This window comes from Pteropus vampyrus, unplaced genomic scaffold, assembly GCF_000151845.1.
Source record: "Pteropus vampyrus isolate Shadow unplaced genomic scaffold, Pvam_2.0 Scaffold97, whole genome shotgun sequence".
NCBI lineage: Eukaryota > Metazoa > Chordata > Mammalia > Chiroptera > Pteropodidae > Pteropus > Pteropus vampyrus.
The window spans coordinates 6,034,301-6,041,223 of record NW_011888878.1 but is presented as its reverse complement, the minus strand read 5'-3'; the positions used below and the strand labels follow the sequence as shown (position 1 = coordinate 6,041,223).

The window sequence follows — 6,923 nt, the reverse complement described above, 5'->3', positions numbered from 1 at the left end:
TTTTAATTGATCTCTTCTTTTTTCTGATTGACTATTTTTCACATCATCCGGTAGCTGACATGAGTTTCCTTTTCAGGTATATAGGTCTGAGTTTTCCTGAAGCAGGAGCCTTGTGCTCTCCTTTAAGTGAGTGGGGCATGTTGAAAAGCCTTATAGGTGCATGGACAAGTCAAGTCAGGCAGTTGGCCTTGGGAGACCCACATTGGCTATCATGAGGAGGTTTCATCCTGGGGTAGAGTGCTTCGCTGTGGACCGTTCGCTGTGGTTCTGTCTGAGAGGGTGTTGCTGAGAACCCTGACTCCTCAGTGACTTCTTTGCAATCAGACAACATGCCCCAGGACAGACCTTTGTATTTGGCAGAACCTGTAGCTTCCCCAGGACTCCCTGAGGCAGACCTGCACCCTACACTTATGTCTATTATCTAGCACTGACTTTATCTCTGCTCTTTTTCCCTCAGAGATTCCTCAAAATTTCTGTCTCAGATGCTGCCTTTCCTGGGGTTGGGGAAAAAGATGCGTGTCCTCAGTTCCTCAGTCCACCATCAGAACCCAGAGGCTGGTAAGTTTGATCTTGTGTTGTTCAAAATTGTTCTATATAATCCCCTTGCATAAAACACTTTTCCCTGAAGAATCTATCAAATTTATCTGTGTGCTAAATTTCTAAGGTAGCTAATATGCCTTGTGTCTAGATGCCCAATTAGCAGGAAGAAGATGCACTCCTGCACATTCCTTGGTTAATTAGATTTACTATGAAATCATTCATTTGATGACCACTCTAATGAAGCTAATAAAAGCCTCTTCTGAAGCAGTCTATTCTTCTGGCTTAAGTACTGTACCTCGCTCAGCTACGCTGGCAGCAAAGTTAACAGACTCATTATCTTCCAGATTCTGATGTCTATTTTCATGCTCCGTTGATTTAATTAGATACAAAATAAAATCACTACCTATTAAAATTGTGTTAAAATACTAACTTAAACTGACAAAGCTGAGAAACTCGGAGCCTGAGCTGTTGTTTGGCCTCCTGTATATGGGAAATTCTTTTGTTGTGCAGAACGAGTTAGTGTGTCTGGCCTGCACTTCATGACCTAACTGTTCTGCATTTCTCTAGGCTGGGTGGGGAACCAGCAGTGCAGGCTGCCAGTGAAATTACTTGGTTTCTCATCAATCAGTAATTTGACAGTATTTTAATGGTTCAGCAGTTATTTTCTGACTTCCGGAATCAAATGAGGCAAATGTGAGAATAGGAAGAGAGGCTGTTTTTATATGGCCACTGCAGTGTCTTCAGAAAAGATGGTTTGGGGCTGCTTGTGAAGAGGCCAGTAGAGTGATGATATTTGCAGAATCGAATGTAGTCCATGTTACTTTCCCCAGGGATTTAAAAAACAAAAATTAATCAGAAAACAACATTGGTTCTTATAAAAAATAAGAAAAGAAGGTTAAATGCCTATGGCTTTTCAAAACCAATATGTAACCTGCCTATATCCAGGAGATGGAGGCAGAGTGGGCATCTGAGGGCATTTTGGAAGTATGCAGCTGGCTGTGGCACAGAGTGAAAGGTATTGGCTGAGAAGAGAATTCTGTTTCTGGCCTAGATCTGGGTGAACTTGAGACCTTCAGTGAACAACTCTGAGGACTAGCTTCTTCCTCTATAAATGGTGCTGTCACACCGTATTATACTATTATTCTTACCAACTAACTCAGTGTATATGTGTGTGTGTCTCTGTGTGTTAGTGCATGCACACATGTGTATGTGTTTGTGTGTAATTTTTAAAATCTGCCCTCCCCAAAACTGCCCTTCCCCAAACTGAATACCATTGTTCTAACCTATCCTTTTTGCTGCTGCCAGGTAATGTTCCCTTTGGACCCCATATAAGGAGTTCTGTTCTGCTCACCTAGAAGACTCTTTGTGTTTCTGACAGCATCTGAAGCTGTGCTTGGGAGGGTGAAATAGTTGGTGCTCATAGCCTTTGGAGGAGGGAAAACTCGGCCTTCTCTTTCCTCCCTTCTCACACTCTCTCACCATCCTGCCTCCCCCATTCCCATTTGGATTCTATCACTGACTCCTGAAGTTGAGTATTCAAGGCAGGAATCCAGGAGGTGACAGGACACTGTCCCTGATGCACATACTGAGACCCTATCAGGTGCACAGCAGCTTTCTGGGTATTGTGACATTCTAAAGAAATTGCTACGTAGTTTAAGAATACGATACAAAAATGTAAAGAAAAGCTGACAACAAATTTAGCTGACAACAAAATTGACCACTTACTATGTTATGTAAGAGGCACTGTGCTAAAATTTTTTTATATATTATCTCGAATCCTTACAACAACCTAGTAAAGTAAGTATTAGTATCTCATATTATAGATGAGAACATTGATACTCAAAGAAGTAAAGTTATTTCCCAAGGCCTCAGAGCTCCTTAAGTGGCTGACCCTGGATCGGAGACAAGCAGAGTTCCAGACAAGAAGAAATGATGGAGGAGGCTGTTTTTCAAACTGTAGGTTGTAAACTATTTAATGGGTCATAGAAATAATTCAAGGACAGCATTAAAAAAATAGAATAGACTAGAAAATATCAGTATATTTCATGTTTTGTGAACTTTATGTGTATGTACATGTACAGAGTTATAATGTGAAACTGACTTTCTATGATATGTTGTGATAAAAAAAATTTTTTTATGAAACTGTTTTGGAAAAGTTCATGAATGAGATGGAGTGAGAAGGGCTAGGTGTTGGTGAGTCTAAGTTTTCCCTCCAGAAACTAGCCATTTACTAGTTTTGTCATTTCATTTCAAATACTTATTTTACATCTCTATCTCCTTTCCTTATGGTTCTTTCTACCTCTGAAATTCTATGATCCTTTGAGAAGCACAGACAATTAATTTGCATCCTAGCAGTATAGAAAAAGACAAGGTCACTGGGCACTGAGGAGATATACAGGGGCGCTTTACAGGAGTGGAGAGGAGGCTGGTTTTTCTGGGCAGGAGGACCAGCATGAGCAAAGACATGGAGATGAGACTTTGAGAGTACAGGAGTGAAGGGGCAACTAATAGATGGGGTGAGAATGTGGTGCTTCTCATACTGAAAAATCTTGCTGTCACTGGGGAGGGAGCGAAATCTTTGGATCAGGAGAATGGATTGGTAAAAGTGCCTTTAATGCTGAGGGTACAAATTTCTCAGAAGTTAGGCAGATACCATGAAAGAAAGAAGTGGACCAGGCAGGACTATAGTGAGCTAAACATCACGTGGTCCTTCTGAGGGGCAGTCACCATTCACCCCTGGAAGATTATCTTACAAAAATACAGGTCCAGTGTTGCTACATTACCAGATTTTTCAACAGAAATTAGTATTTTTATGTGATATCTCCTGATTTGCAATGCAGACAACTATATTAGCTATGGTAAAAGGCAACACGGCTATAACAAATATACTTCAAAATACAGAGACTTTAAGAAGATAGAAATTGATTTCTCCAAGGTGGTGGACCAGACCAGCTAGGCAGAGGTAGCGGGGTGGAGGGGGGGCCTCTGTGCGCTGCATGATCATTCAAATATGAAGGCTCCTGTATCTTTTTTGCTCTTTCATCCTTTAGGGTATTGTCTTTATCTGCATGATCAAAGCTGGGTCATAGGCCTATCTATGTTCCAGAGGCTCTCTACAACAGAGGCCAATCCGGATGTAGCTGTCAGCTGGAGGAGGTCCACAACCCTTCCTCACATCTCTGTGTCTGCCACATGATGTGATCCACCATGTAAATAAATATATTTCTAGAACATCATTTGTAATAGTTACACAGACTTTGAAAATGGACATACCATATCATATGATTATACTCATCTGCTTCCTCCTTTTGGGACTTTTAGATTCTTCTCTATACTTGCTATTAGAAACAATATATTTTTTTGTCAATTATAGTTGACTTTCGATGTTATGTTTGTTTCAGGTGTACATAATTATATAACTTACAAAGCGATGCCACTAAGTCATGCATCCAACTGACATCATATGTAGTTATTACAATATTATTGCCTAATTCCCTAAGCTGTATCCCCGTGACTATTTTGTAATTGCCAGTTTGTACTTCTTAATCCCTTCACTTTTTTCACCCAGCTCCCCACCCACTGCCCAATCTGGCAACCATCAGTTTGTTCTCTGTATCTATGAGTTTGTTTCTGTTTTGTTTGTTTATTTGTTTTGTTTTGTTTTGATTCCACATATAAGTGACATTATATGGTATTAGTCTTTCTTTGATTTATTTCACTTAGTATAATACACTCTAGATTTATCCATCATGTCACAAATGGCAAAATTTCATTCTTGTTTATGGCTGAGTAATATTCCATCATATATATGTACCACTTCAACTTTATCCAGTCTATTGATGGGCACTTAGGTATCTTGACTATTATAAATAGACTGCAGTGAACATAGAGGTGCAAGTATCTTTTTGATTAATGTTTTGGATTTTTTCAGATAAATACCCAGAAGTGAAAATACTGGGTCATAAGGTAGTTTTATTTTTAATTTTTTGAGGAACTTCCAAAAGGTTTTCCATCGTGGCTACACAAGTTTGCAATCTCACCAACAGTGCATGAGAGTTCTCTTATCTCCACATCTTCACCAACACTGGTTGTTTGTAAATTTATTGATCATAGCCATTCTGACAGGTGTGGGGTGATATCTCATTGTGGCTTTAATTTGATTTCTCTGATGATTAGTGATATTGAGCAACTTTTCATATGTCTATTGGCTATGTATGTCCTCTTTGAAGAAATGACTATTCAAGTTCTCTGCCTATTTTTAAAGATTATTTGTTTTTTTGGTGTTAAGTTGTATGAGTTCCTTATATAGTTTGGATATTACCTCCTTATCAGATGTATCATTGGTGAGTATATGCTTCCATTTAGTAGGTTGTCTTTGCGTTTTGTTGATTGTTTCCTTTGCTGTGCAAAACCTTTTTAGTTTGATGTAGTTTAGTTTAATTTAGTTTAGGCCCTTTAGTTAATTTTTCTTTTGCTTCCCTTGCCTGAGGAGACATATCAAAAAAAAAAAATTACTAAGAGCAATGTCAGAGAGTGTACTGCCTATGTTTTCTTTTATAGTTTTGGGTCTTACATTTAAGTCTTTAAACCATTTTGAATTTATTCTTATAGATGGTGTAAGAAAGTGGTTTCATTTTTTTTGCCTATATCTGTCCAGTTTTCCCAACATCATTTATTGAAGAGACTGTCTTTACTCCATTGTCCATTCCTGCCTCCTTTGTCATAGATTAAATGGCCATATAGGTGCGGGTTAATTTCTGGATTTTCTGTTCTGTTCCATTGATCTCTGTGTCTGTTTTTATACCAGCACCATGATGGTTTGATGACTATAGCCTTGTAGTATACTTTGATATCAGGTAGCGTGATACCTCCAAATTTGTTCTTTTGTCTCAAATTTGTTCTTTTGTCTATTTAGGGTCTTTTATGTTTCCATATAAATTTTAGGATTATTTGTTCCACTTCTGTGAACATTGCCATTGGTATTTTGACAGAGATTGCATTGAATCTATAGATTACTTTGGGTAGTATGGATATTTTAATAATACTAATTCTTTCTGTCCATGAGAATGGTATATGCTTCCATTTATTTATATCTTCTTTAATTTCTTTCTTCAATGTCTTATAATTTTTGAATATAGATCTTTTACTTCCTTGGTTAAATTTATTCCTGAGTATTTTAATTTGTGGCAATTGTAAATGGGATTGTTCCCCCCTCTTTAATTGCCACCGCCCCCATTTCTCTGCCCCTCCACCCCCCGCCTCCCACTTCCATCTCTGACCTATGGATGTCGCCATCTCCCCTTAAAAACTGGATCTCTGAAGGTGGGGCATCTCCTCCCACACACTCGCAGCGTTCGCCCAGGGCCTGGCACCCCTGACGCACTCGGGGGGCCTGGCATACCCGGGGGGCCTGGTGCACCTGGGGTATGATCCATTGCTCCACCTGGGGCACAAACCCAGGACCTTCTGCGTGTAAAGTAGACGTGCTAACCACTACACTATGGAGCCACCCCGGGGTTGTTTTCTTAATTTCTCTTCCTGATAGTTCGTTGTTGGTATATAAAAATGCAACAGATATCTAAATATTAATTTTGTATCCTGTTACTTTACTGAATTCATTTATCAGTTCAAGTAGGTTTTTTGGTGAACTCTTTGGGGTTCTCTTTATATAATATCATGTTATCTACAAATAACAACAATTTTACTCCTTCCTTTTCAATTTGGATGACTTTTACTTTTTTTTCTTGTCTTATTGCTGTGGCTAGGACTTTCAATACTATGTTGAATAAAAGTAATGAAGGTGGACATTCTTGCCTTGTTCCTAATCTTAAGGGAAATGTTTTTAGCTTTTCACTTTTGAGTCTGATTTTAGCTGTGGGCTTGCCATATAAGACATGTATTATGTTGAGGTATGGTCCCCCTTTCCCCATTTTGCTGGGGGTTTTATCATAAATGGATGCTGGATTTTGTCAAATGCTTTTTCTGCATCTACTGAAATGATCATATGATTTTTATTCTTCATTTGTTAATTTGGTGTATCATGTTAATTGGCTGCAGATATTGAAGCCACCTTACATCCCAAGACTAAATCCCACTTGATCATGGTGTATGATCTTTTTAATGTATTGCCGAATTTACTTTGCTAATATTTTGTGGAAGATTTTTATATCTATGTACATCAGAGATATTGGTCTATAATTTTTTTTTTGGTAATTTTTTGGTTTTAAAATCAGGGTAATGATGGCCTCATAAAATGAACTTAAGAGTCTTCCCTTCTTTTCAATTTTTTGGACTAGTTTGAGGAAGATAGGTATTAATTCTTCTTTGAATGTTTGGTTCAATTCACCTATGAAGCCATTTGGTCCAGGACTTTTGATTGTTGG

At 38.5% G+C, this 6,923-nt stretch overlaps 1 long non-coding RNA gene across 2 annotated transcripts in view; it reads left to right on the top strand.

Annotated features, from left to right (window-relative positions):
• The first annotated feature begins 455 nt into the window (after positions 1-455).
• The window catches only part of LOC111742576, a 24,867-nt gene continuing 18,399 nt past the window's right edge, over positions 456-6,923 (top strand). The window contains exons 1-2 of one of the 2 annotated variants that reach the window (XR_002781378.1): positions 456-558; positions 1,846-2,682. This is a non-coding gene — a long non-coding RNA (uncharacterized LOC111742576). Of the gene's footprint in view, positions 559-1,845; positions 2,683-6,923 lie in introns of those variants that run through there. The other variant, XR_002781377.1, reaches the window with a different exon arrangement.